Genomic DNA, 15,502 nt, shown 5'->3' on the forward strand with positions numbered 1-15,502 from the left:
GAACAGCTTGGAAAACTCATTTGAGGTTATTTGATTGCTGAAAGAGGGAATAGAATGGGTAGGGCAATGGAATGAAGATGCTATGGAGCTGTTTGTATAGGTGGAAATAGGATGTGTATGTGCCGTTGATTCTGCAGTCAGTTTTGGTGTCCGCAAACACCAATTCAATGGCTAGTGTTCAGGGCAAATTTTGTTATTTGCAGGTGTATTGTATGTACTTGTTATATGGTTTAATCAATTGAGGTGGTTGTGACAAGTGGCCACATTTTTGGGGGCCTGGGTGTAGGTCCTGGTTCCAAAGATCTGGCCACTGGCCACAACCATTATTGTAGTATGTGTATAGCAATTATTGTTACTGCAGGGGGAGTAGAAAGTATCTGGTATTTATGATTGTAGTACAATTGAGAATAGTGCTTATGGAATATTTATTTGTTTACAGTTGGTACGATTACCTATTTGTATACAGTAGTAAAGCTTGAATTTCTGGTTCATTTTCTGTGAAAAAAACAGTATAATTTGGTAAGCAGGATAGTTGAAAATGTTTAATAGCATACAACTTTACATATACATTTACTTTTTCTGACACTCATAAACAGTACATTCTATGTACTATGTTTGGTACACCATTAGTGTGTGGTACACTGTTGTTGTATTGACTTCAATAATCATTGGGTCATTGGGAAATAAAATCCATAGAGGATTAAAAAGAAAAAGAACAAAACACTGCAATTATGTCAGTGTGTGATAGTATGTTTGTTTGAAGTGTATTGTTATTAAGGTAATGTTTAAAGCAGTTAGATGTTGTTGGCATATTCTAACAACATTAGACTTTAGTTTTGTAGTAACAAGAATTGTGATGGCGTATTTCAAGTGAACTCCAATGAAGGGTATTTTTTAAGTAGTTAGATACCTGTTGCGTATTGTAACTGTTTATTGGGCTACAGTTCAGTGAGTACATTTGAATTGAAGGAATATTAAAGAGGCATTTGTTAGTTTTGCTGCCAACCTATGTTTTGGAGTAATAGAGGTGTCTTTACATTCAAATCAACCACTTCTTTTTTTTTACATATGCAGTATTGTGCCCTGAATTGGTTGTTGCACCATCGTGGTATATCATAACTACTGTTGTGAAGGTTTTCTTTGCCGAGTCATACTTGACATTGTGTGACACGAGTAAGCTTATAGTTATTGTGGTACTATCTGCATTGTACCTAAGCAGCATTAATATGACATATTGGCTGTGTCAGTTGATGTGCATACTTGAATGATTGTCTGAATTGCAAAATGGCATAATATGCCAGGATTTGCATTTTGTAGAAGCTGGTCAAATGGAATGGATTCACTATTTGTTATGGATGCATATAGAAATTGTTCATTAGGGATGTGCTCGTGTGAAACATGGTTGCAGAGAGTGCATGTATTTTTCCATGTGTATGAAATCTAGAAGATTTCATTTATAGGGAGGTTTTTGATTTCCAGTACTTGTAGTAAGTAAATTAGGAATTCTTGATGATCTTCATGTGTGTTTATAGTAAATTGTACCATTCCTACACAGTAGTCCAATTCTTGCCTTATACCTGAGAACTGAAAGTGCTGGAAAACACACGTTTAGGACTTGGTAGGGGAGCTAATTGTAGATTTCCCACGTAAATGTGTCACACAACAGATATCAAAGGTTTTTATTTCAAAATTTCCTTTCAACATTTCTACTAAATATGTAGCTAATCACATCTTGCCCTCCAACATACTAACTAAGCCTAGGTATTTCTATCCCTAGGTAGCGCTAGTGGTCTGCTTAGCTGGGGTTAGAGTAAAGAAAGAGAAAACTTGCCCTATCTAGTTCTAATCACCTATTGTTTTTCATAGAAATAGAGCAGAATATTTTGCAAATGAGATTAGTCAAATTTTATTCAGTTTCTTTGCTCCGTATTCCACATGTTAAAAATCATGTCAAAAACAGACAAAGCAATTCCTTGCTGTTTATAGTTCAAAACAGTGAGTACTGAATCTTGATATTTCACAGCAACCTCTTTTTGTGTCCACCTATAGTTGTGTGGCACAAGGTGTGTTGCTAAAAGAAATCATCAATTTTCACTTTGGAATGAGGGAAACAGATCTAGTGCTAAAAACAAATTTCTTTCATATGTTACCCCCTCGTTAGTCTGGGGGTCACCCTTGGCCTATGAGTTTCAGTGGTAAATATAGTTTTTTTTCCAATTTCTTCGGGGCCACAGCACGATTTACCACGCTGTCGACAAAAAAGGCAGAAAAGATGTATGTATTTTTCTGCATAAAGACTTCAGCTCGTCTGCTATACACAGTTTCCATGCAGTGGTTGAATAAGTGGTGATTTTGAATTTACTTCGGATGCATCTGGTGGCTGCTGCATTCCATTATCAACCAGCTATGTCTGGTTGTTTCATGCGCCAGCAGAGTCGATGTTGCTGGATCACTTGCGTACCATTAGCTAGAGTGGTTCACTTATTTGGATGCTTTCAAGGGAAAGAAACTGAATAAAATTTGACTAATCTCATTTGTGAAATATTCCACACTATTTCTAAGAAAAACAATAGGTGATTAGAACTAGATAGGGCAAGTTTTCTCTTTCTTTACCCTAAGCCCAGATAAGTGGACCACCAGCGCTACCTAGGGATAGAAATACCTAGGCTTAGTTAGTATGTTGGAGGGCAAGATATAATTAGCTACATATTTAGTAGAAATGTTGAAAGGAAATTCTGAAATAAAAACCTGTGATATCTTTTGTGTGATACAATGTAAGTGTTGTAAGGATTGTATTTGGCATTTCTATGAAGGACGACAATTTGCAGACACAACTGGTCCGAGCCATTTCATTAAATGTTGTGAACAATTGGTGGCTATTGAAAGAGAAGACTGATTGTTACATTTGCATAGCAAGTTACTCCAGATGTATTGCAGAATTTAAATGGACCAGAGAGTTGTGTATCTGCATCGTTTGATGGGTCTGCAGGGATATTTGTCTCTTTCTTTTCTGATGGATGTGCAGTTGAGTTTGTAGTAGACAATTTTGTGACTGTATTATTTGATGGAGATGGAGTTGGTTGTTGTTTCTTTAGCGGTATTGTTAGGAGATCTGTTTTTTATTCTGTTAGCATTACTTTTCTTTTTAAAGGTTTTATTTTTTGAGGTACAGGGTACATATCTAGATGGGGTGTACGGTGCATGTAGCCTGTTATATTCTAGGATGTAAGGAATGTCAGCATTGATTTTGTTTGCATTAAAGTAAACTAGGAATAGACCATTGAGTGTACACAGATTTGAAACTGCTACATAACTCATACCTTCCTCAAAGGCTGTGCTGCCAATATCAATCAATGCGTGATCAAGGGTTAGACCTTGCAATTTGTGAATAGAGACAGCATATACAAGAGATAGAGAAAATTGTTCACTGTGTACCTACATGTCTTTGACAAGAAGGGAACGTGCTATTGCCTGACCAATCCTTTTAACTCCTGCACATTTGTAAAAGTGGATTTTGACAAACTGAATGTTGTTGTCATATTGATATGTTTGGAAACCAACAACTGTACCAATTGCTCCATTAACTAAACATTGTTCTACATCAAGGTTACGTTTTAGAATTACTCTGATGTTTAGGCACAAAGTTAATATTTTCTCCAATCCAGATGTGTTACCGATAGATTTTTCTATCGTTCGATTGCTTGTAAACACATATGGAGTGTCATGCTGTGCACTTCTAGTTTATCGGTGAAGCTGATATGCAGTATGTGTTGTATTTCTTTTTTTAACATTGTCTCATTGAATTGACTGCAGCTTGCAAGGGTTGGCATTAAGGACATGCATTTTAGATTTTGTTGAGTTCATTTTTCCATGACATAAGGAGCAGATTTGTTTCGTCCATATACCTCAAGGATTAGTCTAGTATTTAAGATGGATTTTGCATCTTTTGTAAGCAGAGCCGTTCTAATGTTTTTTAAAATGTTAGCATAGGTGAGGTCTACAGACTGATGCATGTTTTGAGTTAGTTCTCTGTACTGTAAATGTCACCAGAGTTTTACATTTCCAATGCTGCCGAGTGTGTTGCAGCATTGTTTGTGTCCCAATGTTTTGAAAATAGGTTGACCTTTTACTGGTGTTAACTGTAGTAAGTCTCTGAAAACAATAACATGATTTTCTCCAAACAGTTGCTTGTAGGCAGTTTTTAGGAATTCTTGCATTCTGAGATGAATTAAAGCCAACATGAGGTTGGAAACCATGCTTACCTCATCTATTAAGGGCAATTTCATTTGTTTCAGAGTTCTGCGTAATTCAGTAGCTGACTCTGCTGATAATTTGTAGTATTTTCTATGTTGTAGGCAGCTGAACCTGTGGGGGCTGTTACAACAGCTGAAAGGATATTATTTGTTAAGGTTTGTAGAAATTTGCTGACTATTTTAATTAAGAATCTTTTACCAGAACCAGCTTCACCACTTACATACAGGAGCAGAGGTCTATAATGTTTACAGCTACACATTTTAGTTTCATGTTTAAAGTCATGTTCAATTTCTTTAGTGACTTCTCGATAAATGGTGAGTTGTTCATCAATTACATGTGATTTGAGCTGTGACAAGTATTCTTTGGATTGTTTATATTGACAGATGGTATTTTCTACCTCAGTCATGGCTATTTCTGCTTCATTTAGAATGAGTAGTTATCCAAGTGTGTGGCACAGTGTGTCTTTCTATGTTTTCTGGCTGTTTCGTTGAGCTGCTGTGGTGTTTGCAAGTCTTTGTACACTCTTCACTGGAGAAGGAGGAGTTCTTTTTTAAAACTTACACACAGGTGCGGAGCGCAGCACGGTGTGTGGCACCTTAGCTGGCACATACAGATTGAACCCTTTTTGTAGTCTGCAAAGAGATTCCTCCCATTTGACCCGACTCACACAAATGAGTAGGAGCGAGCTGTCACCTAAATCGTATAACATTGCGGGACACCCTAATCCAACGTGGCCTCTCTCACCATAATTAATCAGGTTTTGTACATTCTACACATGAGCTAAGTTGGGCCAAACTGATCGCCTGATCACCTTGCCGGTGGGACTCCTCAAAGCCTACACAATCCTGGTGCTGCCCAACAGAGTGACTGCAAATCCAACCTTTCAGCCCTGTTGGGACGGGCATTTCCGCTGATCTCACTCTTCAGCCTTGCTTAGTGGAAGAGTGACTGTGGACCCACACCCCTCTTGGCTACATTTCCCAGAGTGGACTAGTGGCTTAATTAAATAACTATTTATGTCTACTTTTTTGCCGCCTTCAGCTTAATTTCTCCAGTGTGTGATAATGTGGTAGGAGTGACTGCTGGTATTGTTTTTACCTTTGATCTCCCTCTCGGCAAAGTCTGACAGCAGGATCCACTTTTGTGCCCTTCCTTCACGTCCTCTTGGGGTGTTTTGCGATAGACTTCGAAAGTTTCCTAAGTGAGAGATAACGTGGGTGGAGTAAGTGCAGTTATTATTTTACCTTTGAGCTCCCCCCAGAAAAGCGTGACTGTGGGATTCCTTTGTGTGCTCCTATACATTCTGCTGGTGCTATTTTGTGGCAGGATTTGGAAGTATCTCTATTTCTATTTTATGCCGTCTACTGCCCTTACGGCAAGAAACGTGGGTGGAGTGACTGCAGATATTATTACCTTTGAACTCCCTCCTCACAAAAGAAGCTCCTCCCTCACTCATTACGGCTAACATTCCACTTCTCCTGCTTCAAACGCAGTGGAGGAGTGCTTGTGGGCTTTGCCGGGAGCCCCACCTTATCTCTCTTTTAAAATTGCGACATACCTTGTATTCTGGCAATTGGACTATGTGTATCTAATTTAGTTTAATAACTTTTTATACTGTCGCTAATTGATATATTTTTAAAAAAGGCCGAAGACTAACTGATAAGTTTAATAATTTTGTATATTCTTGTTTATGGATGAACTTTTAGAAAAGGCAGAAGATTAACTGATAAAATTACTACAATTGTATTGACATTCACATTACTCATGCTTGAGGTGTTTTAGAAAATGAAGAGGATGCTTGAAGATTTTTACAATTGTTTAATTGATTGTGATGATATTACTGTTAGAAATAATTTGATCCTTTTTATCTTTTACACTACTTTGATCCCATACTTAATAGATAGTAGAGTTTGTTTCCTTAGTATGCCGGCGTGTCCCAAGAGATACCTACTACAATGTGAGACAAGTAAGCCAGACACACTGCAGAAACGACAACACAAAACTGTTAAACAAACAAATAAAAAAAGGCATTAAAGCAAATAAACTAGGCTGGGCTAGTGGCACTGTGAAAACCAGCTGGGGTACCCTCACTAGCCCCTCTAAAAAGACAAGGGGAAAATAACCCCCTATCTAAAATCTTACAATAAAGTAACCATGGAACCAAGTGAACAAGATAACATTCTTACAGAATGGTCTATCCATCAAACCTCTCCACAAGAGAACATTTTCGTGCTCCCTCCCATTAACAACAACTCCTTGCTTAATTTAGCACTAAATTTACCAGGTACCACAAATAACCCTGTGAAGTACAGACAACAGTGCAAATCAATGGCATGGGAATATCACAAATCGATACGCTATGTAGCAACTCTACTGATTTATCCAAATCTCCTGACCTAGCTCCTATAGCAGCAGATGCATACCATCAGGCCAGGTCTCAGCAAAATGATTCGTATATTTCTTCAGAGAGTTCGGAAGAAGAGGAATTCAGAAAATCTGAGCAATTTATAATCCTAAAAGCCCTTTATACTATCTGTTCTAAACTGGCTAAAGATCAACAGATAATAAAAGATGGCTTAGTAAAAAGATTTGATATGGTGTTAGTGCCCCCTCCATTCCTCCCACCCTAAGAAAATACAGAATAATCTCTATTGGCTGATCCAAGGTTATCCTCATCTATAATTAGCGGGAGAAATTTGTATGAACTTGTCCAGTAATAAACCTAAAAAAGACTCAAACCAGATACAGCCCTTAGAGGCGGCGCCACTTAAAACAGAGTGACTAAAGTTAGTAATACTAGTAAAAAAAAACAAAAAAAGAATTTAAAACTAAACAGGGAAAAGTGCAAAAGTGCAATAACACATCCCAATCTTTAGCTCTCTCTTCTAGCAATAATATAGCCTGCACTGAAACTGAGGAAGGGTATAAACTAATAATAATCAAACTGCAAAAAGCCCCTAGAAGTGTTGAGGAACACCCGATACCCTTGGGTACATTAGACAGTGGATCAGAAATCAAACTTTTCTACCCACTATCGTAGAGACTTCTGGAAACCAGGACCCTAATAAACTTGGCAATGAAGAAAAGGGAGGATACCAGTTTTAAGGTTATGCCTACAGTACTTGCTACACAAAGGACACATAATGAGAGTTCCACTAAAACAAAGACTAATATGCTGGATTTGCTGCAATGGATAACTGACAGCAAAAAAATCCCTGGAAAGATAAAGATAATGTATACTTATGCTACCTCCTGTAGCCCTTTCCTTAATCATAGTAATGCTTTGGAAATTATACACCAGATTCTTCAATTAAGAGCAATTCCGACAAATGATTTGTCACTGGTGGAAATACCGAAAACCATGATGGATGCTAATTGGGCATGGCTCCACATCCCATCTCCTATAATACTGGAATTAATAATGCTCCATGCTACATGCTTTGCTGAATTGGGTTATGAATTTATTAAATATACAGAACCTACCAAACTGAACGAAAAACCCGATCTGATTAGTGAGAAGAGGAGAAAATTAAATCTAACAGATATGGACATCGGAAAAATAGCTAAGAAAGTAGCGGGAGCTATAGGTTATTCTAATTCTACAACTATGCAAAACCATAATGTATGGGAGGAGGATCTGGAAGAAGTCGATTGATTCACCCCACAGCACTCTATACAAATTCTACCATGAAACACTGTGGGTTTTAACTTATTCATGTCTAAAGAGGAGGGCCTTAAGATCCTCCTCAAAGCTGAAATAATTGCGCTTCAGGAAACATGGCTCATGAGAACTATTGTAATTGACGGATATCACGTTATCCAAAGGCCAGCAAGATGCAACTTAACTAGGAGACCGTTTGCTGGCCTCTTAATTGGAGTTAGAAACAACTTATCTCTTCAAGAATATAATGTTAGCAGTTGTCCATACCTATTGGCTGGTGGTGTCACGATTGAAACTAACTTGGGAAATATCCAAATACTTATTATTAACATCTATAATCCGCCCAACCATTCCAGCCCCAATGAAATCATCGAAATTATTGAAAAGATCATCCATGATTGGCTAAAACAGAATAAAGAGGTATTATGATACATTTGGCCTCATTACGAGTCCGGCGGTAACCCAGCCAGAAAAACCGGCAGGTTACCGCCGGACTCGTATTACCGTATTACCATTCCGCCTACGTGATTCCCGGAATTACCGGGGCATTATGACCCCGGTGACCCGGGAATTCTGAAGGCGGAATTCGGTAAATGGGGAAGTAGAAACACCGGCACCATCTCGTGATGGTGCCGGTGTTTCCACGTCCGCCTGCAGGAATCGAGATCACCCGGTATGGAAACAACGGTGGCGGCAGATTTACCGCCACCGTTATTTCCATACTGGGTGACTCATAATGAGGTCCATTGTCATGGGAGATCTAAATTAGCAGAGAACTATGCTTGCGGGCAAGGATGACATTATCTCAAACAAATTTGGGGCTAAGACAATCCCCCCAAAGGTTTTGCTGGCCTCTCCCTTATTCTCCCCTTGAGGGGACTTTATGGCTGCCCAAGATCTCTCTACCAACTAACCATGAACGTATGTATTCGGGAGTACCTGCGTACACCTGGACCAATAGACATGCGTATAGCTGAATGGACTATTTTTTATTGCCTGGGACGGTCTATGCAAAATGTAGCAAATTCAATGTAATCCAAAACAAACTCAGCGACCATGATATCTGTCGGCTCACTTTACAATACCCCCAAAAAACACTTTTTAGAATTTGGGGGAGAAGTTAGTTCCAGCAGAGCTGGCAACAGAATTTGTCAGAATTACTTGAATATAGGTATTTTTAACCAAGCCTTAGACACCTTCATAGATGGACAGAAACTGTTGTAAAAGAGGCACATTTATGTATGTTATCCTATGGGAAAAAGCTTTATCCCAATAGGAACTCGAACCCAGACAACCCCTTTGACAAAATTAGTAGAGAGAAAAAGACTGCCTACCTTACGGAACAGAAACAAATCAAACGCTGGGGAATGGAGGATGCCACGGAGCGAGCACTGCTTAAAAAAAAACTTTAAACTAAATATAAAAACGTGTGCGAGATCACAAAACCTCTATGCATACAGCAAAATGGCAAAATGTCTAAAGAGCTCTTTGTGATTCCGACTCTTTACAACTCCTTGACGAAAATCATTGATAGTGAAAAGGAACTCAATCCTATTAAATCAGCTCTCTGTATTGAGTATATAGCAACCTTATATTACTCATTGAACGAATCCATTGACCATGAATATCTCCAAGTTTCGGAATTCATGAAAAGTGACGTCATGTGCACGCCTGAAAACTTCAAGGGTCTGATAATGAAGCTGAATCCATCTAGAGCCCCGGGCCCTGATGGAATCCCTAACATCATACTAAAAGCAGATCCAGATTTATGGACATCGATGCTACAAATACTCTTTAAAAACATATTTACCACTGGAAAAATACCAAAAAGCTGGAAAGAATCTATTGTCATCCCTATCTTTAAGAAGGGAGACAAGTTAGACCCTCAAAACTATTGGTTACTAGCTATGGTGGCTACCAGCTCTAAACTTTTTGCTCAAATTATCATGACATAAATTAACCAGTGGATAAAACAAAGACAATATTTAAAAATCAACAAGCGGTCTATAGAAAAGTCTTCGGCACCATTTCCAACCTTTGGACTTCATCTTATTTGATCAAAGAGGCAAAACTAAACAAAGAGCGGACCTTGGATGTCTGCTCATAGACTACAGCCTTTGATACAGTTATTAGAGCACGCCTATGGAAAAAATTGGAGAAGTGGGGCTTATACCTAGCCCTATTGCATCTAGTGAAAGAAATGTACACTAATACCTCTGTCAGGATCCGTATCAATCAAGAAGGTTTTCTTAGAGATGTTATACCAACAAATCATGGCCTCAAACAGGGTTGTGCTTTGGCCCCACTCCGCTACAATCTTTCTGTTGCAGATTTACAAGAAAATGTAGTGAAATAAAACAGTTTACCCCCGCGAGTTGGCCAGCAACCGGTCTCTTGGCTATCATATGCTGATGATACTCTAATTCAGGATCAAACTCCGATTGGACTTCAAAGATCATGAATTGCATTTCAGAAGTTTTATATATATATATATAATTATATCGAACTAAATAACAAGAAAAAAAAAATTATTATCTTCCATAAAAAGAATAGAAAAATAAAAACTCTCAATTGGACGATGGAAAATGAACAGACCAACAGAGTAGATAGATATACTTACCTTGGTATCCCTATTTTCGAAAAAGATAATGGGGATAAAATAGGGAACTATGTCATCACGAAAACGCTAAAAAATGTAATGCAATAAGTCAATACACAAGAGTTAAGGGAGGCCACTCGATTAAGGGCCTCCTAAAAATCTACAAGACCAGCACTACGCCGAGCATCCTTTACGCATTGGAGATATTTACAGATAAAGAGATTGCATGGCTGGATAAACTAGAGGGCAAATTATGGCGACTAGCATTGGGCCTACCAAACTGTACACCCTTAGAAGCAATACACTGTGAACTAGGTATCATGGCGCTCAGCACTCTTAAGAAAATAAACAGCACACTTTTCTTAAAAATCAGGGCAGAAGGCAGTAATGTGAATACAATGTATAATAATTTTAACCTCTTGGTGCACAAGCCCTATCCCAAATCTGCTTTGGAAAATTGGCTGAAAGAAGTCCTTGAGTTTCAGGATATGATTGATTATGATCTAGAGTCCTTCGAGAATATCGGGATTGCAATAAAAGAAATAAACAAAAGGCTGGGATATGGATAAGAATTTTACAATCCTCTCAATTAGAACTTTGTACAAAAGATATGTATTGCTTTCTTTCACGATCAATGCTTCATTCCAAAAACCCCAAACTATTAGAGAGGTAAAAACTGGGAGCTTTATTTTATGCTTACGATTAGGTTTACTTCCAACTCTCTCTAGAAGAATCTAGTTTGGGAGGACCATATCTGCAGACTATGTAAATTAGAGGTAAAAACATTTGTTAACGCAGTGCACTAAGACTACTCATATTTTAGACAAGGGGTTTCACAGGCTGTGCCTGCCAATTGACAACTTGCATAGCGATTAAACTTGGGTGACGATTTTCGATGGCTCCAGCGTGACCTTGAATTACATGGTACATTATATATGGCTGGAAATAGATAAATTGTTGAATATCGTTGTATAAGTAATAATTGCAAATTATTGTATTGGTTCTGCTTTTTTAACCAACTGCTATAATGAATTAAGTATATGAAAATAGTTTTTAATGAATTTCCTGATTGAGTCTGGTTCTTTTTTTAGTTGGTGCTATCTTACTATGTTATATTGTTTATTTGTAATAGCTTTTTATTTTATTACTCTGCCCGTGTCTCCCACTCCCCAAACTTCCTGTCTGTTGATTTTATTGATTCCACTGATGGCAATGTTAGTTTTACTAGCGTGGTCTTTCTTCCTACGCTGGGCCTTTAGATTGCTGTGCATCACGCGGTCAAGTGGCCCTCACAGATGACACTTATGTGTCGAGTGTGAGGAGGTCAGTGCTTATTGAGTGTGCAGCTATTTTAGCTGGTGCTATTTTACTATGTTATATTGTTTATTTGTAATTGCATTTTATTTTATTAGTGTGCTTGGGCCTTCTGCTCCCCAAACTTCCTTTCTGTTGATTTTACTGATTCCACTAATGGCAATTTTAGTTTTACTAGCGTAGTCTTTCTTCCTACGCTGGATCTTAGAGAGTCTTCTCTTGATTGCCGTGCATCACGCGGTCATGTGGCCCTCACAGACGACACTTATGTGCCACCCATACCGGCAGTGCAGCAGACGAGTGAAGTGGGCACCCCTGTTGTGCACCAAAGGTGCACTTAAGGCAAGCCCGTCTGGGCCCCTCTGGGTCCCGGCAGGGTGGCTGGGTATGGGTCCCTGCCCATCACTCGGTGGGGGTGATTCTGCCTTCCCTGCCTCTGGCAGACGGGAACAGCTTATTGCCTTGGCTCCTCTATGACCGCCTGGCTTTACACCTAAATTAGCTGCTACTGCTGTAGGGCCAGTACTTAATACTTATCAGCTGACCTGCCTGCTGTGCAATGCCAGGTCCTTGATGGTCCATGCTACAGACTGTTTTGACCTGCTATCTGACCTTAAGCCAAACTTTTTATTGGTTACTGAAACATGGTTTCTGATTCCTTGGGACCAGCTGTGGTAGCAATGCTTCCTGATGGATATAATATCCTGAGGTCTGATCAGGTTTCTAGTGACCCTGGGGATGGCGTTGCTGTTATTTTTAAGACCAAATTCGCATCCACCGTGATCCCGCTGCTAGCTCACTGTAAGATTGAGGCACTTTTGGTGCGCATGGTTCTTTCTGCGTCTAGGACTGTTCATATTTTGGTAGCTTCGGTCAATATTCAATACACTCATTTGATTGTCGCTGGCAATTTTAATTATAGGTGCAATGACCCCTCTGACAGTGCGGCTGACAAGTTCATTTTGGCTATGTATGATTAATCGTTGATGCAACTCGTTGCTGAGCCAACCCATATCATTGGTAATTGCCTGGATTTGGTGTTTGCAAAGCATGATACAGTGATTTTCTTCCGCTCCCCATAGGATCGCTTGGTCTGACCACTTTGTTATTCCATTTGTGTAAAATGTTATTGACTGCCCTTCTACTTCCTGCAATCAGAAAGTGAGGAAGCTGAACTGGCGTGCGGTTGATCATTCTCTTCTTGAAGCCCGTATTGATGTGTGTGCTGTACGGCTGTCCCTTGCCTAGATCTTGGTGCTCTCTCTGAGATATTTATTACTGCTGCAGACTCATTGGCGCCTCTTGTGGATATTCTAGTACGTGGTTGGCCTTCTGAGTACTGGATCTCTATGATGCTTTTGACACTGTCGATTACTTCATTCTGATCAGTTGTCTTTCGGCTGCTGAGGTATCTGTCTCTGTTCTTTCATGATTTCATTATTTTCTTTCTGATCGCTCACAGCTGCTATCGCTGCAGCCCTTTCTTTCTGCTGTCTCTCCTTTGGTGTGCGGGGTTCCTCAGGGTTCTGCCCTATCTCCTACCCAATTCAATATTTACATCCAACCTCTGGTCGCTCTCATCCGCTCCAATGGCTTCAGATGATATTCATATGCTGATGATACTCAGATCTTTGTCCAGCTGGACCTTCTCCATCTGGCCCATGCCACTCAGCTGAGAGACTGCCTGCAGGCTTTGGGGTGCTGGATGAGCAACAATTGGCTTAAATTGAATGGGGATAAGTCTGAGGTAGTGGTTGTTGGCTCCACTGTGGTCACGTCCCCTTGGACCTCGTCTTTGTGGCCCTCTTTATTTGCTTCCTTTCCTGTTGCTGTCCCTGTTCTTAAGAATCTTGGTGTAAGTCTGTCTGCTTCTCTTTCTATGTCTTCCAAGATCAACTCTGTCAGGCTGGTCACTTCCTGCTGAAGATACTTTGAAAGGTACTGCAGTTTATCCCTTTGTCATCTTCAAGCTCTGGTGGTCTCTGTCTTGGTCCTTAGTCGGATTGATTATTGTAATTCCCTTTATCTGCCGGAGCCTGACTATCTGTTACGTCGCTTTCAAATTTGACAGATTTCAGCTGTCCGCCTAGTCACCGGTTCCTCCCATCGGGAGCACATTTCTCCAGTTCTCAATGCTCTGCACTGGCTGCCAGTGTCCAAACGTGTGCATTTAAAATCTCTGTGTCATGTGTACAGGGCTTTTCACGTGGTAGTCCCTGAGTATCTGCAGTTCAAGTTTCAACCTTATGTCCTTGGCCATGTGCTGCGCTCTAAGGATTGCTTGCTTCTTGCTGTTCCTAGATTCTTCCATGTACTGGAACCAGTATTCTTTTGTACCACACATGTTTTCTAAGAGATTTGTGATACTTGACTGCAAAACGTCATCTTTGTCTTCTATGTTTTGAAGCAGTTGGGTAGTGGACATGTTAAAAAATTAGAGCCTGTTTTGAATGTTTGTGCAACCCCATAACATAGAGTTGCTAGTCACTTTCAAACAGGAGGTAAAAAATGTATTCTGCATTTTGTCTGAATCTGGAGGCTTCAGAATACATCCATAAAGAGTGATATTCTGATGCACCAATTTGTGTGAACCTTATAGCAAATCTTCCTCCTTTTCCTGTAGGCAAGAGTAGAGGAAACAAGCAGCTCCTACACTTTCTTCCCATATGCTCATTGGAGATCCTTTGGCTTGATGCATTTGATATGTTTCTTCAATGGTGTCTTTGGAGTGTAGTGGGTGAATTGTATACTGGTCTAAAATGTTGGCTGCAGTAACAGGATCGACACGTTCGAATTGACCAGTTGCTGTTGAATCTTCAATTTTTAGGGCGGTTTCTCTTAAGTTTTCCTCTATGTTTTTATTATTATACTATTCATTGGGCCTCATTACATCTGTGGCGGTAAGGCAACAACGGCGTGCAGAGCGGAACCCGCGAGCAGAACAGGATGGTAGCAACGGTACTCTTATGAACGGCACTGCTGCTACCATCCTCCCCATTCCCATTGAGCCCTGTGGGGGCCCAAATGGGAATGGGGACGTACCAGCTCTGGCTCCCGCGCAAGGCAAATTACCGGGCCCGCAAAGGTCAGAATGGCCCGGTTATTTCCCTTTCGCGGGACCCGGTGCCAGACCCGAGTTTGGTGGTAACCAGGCCCTTATTAAGGGCATGGCTACCTCCAAACTTGTAATGAGGCCCACTGTTTTCTTTTACATATTGTAGGGCTTGTCTAATGTTGTTGAAGTCAACTAGTTGTTGCCAAATTATTTGGTGTTTTGTTGGTACACCATTAACTAGTAGAATCATAGATTGATCTATTGGTCGTTGCACTCCTACAGGTTTTACATTTTCTTTCAGATCTAATGGCAAATATAATACTTTACCACAGATGCCTTTTAGCAACTCGGATGTAGGTAATTTGACTGATTTGGGTTAAAGGCGTATTAAGGCTTGCAATGGGTGTACTGGTTGGATTATAATGCTCTCATACAAGTTAAGTGGTTGACGAGCTTTTGGAAGTGGGAATAGTTATTAGTGATAGCACATGATGGCATTTGGTTATTGTCAAGCTTTGTGTTGCAGTACGTGCAAACTATTGAGGGGTCAGTTATTTTGTATGTAGTTTCTGCTGTTAGATACAAAGCTAGTTGGAACCATTGGGATTCCCCATTGCCC

Source organism: Ambystoma mexicanum, chromosome 10, assembly GCF_040938575.1.
Source record: "Ambystoma mexicanum isolate Mex_15411 chromosome 10, UKY_AmexF1_1, whole genome shotgun sequence".
Taxonomy (NCBI): domain Eukaryota; kingdom Metazoa; phylum Chordata; class Amphibia; order Caudata; family Ambystomatidae; genus Ambystoma; species Ambystoma mexicanum.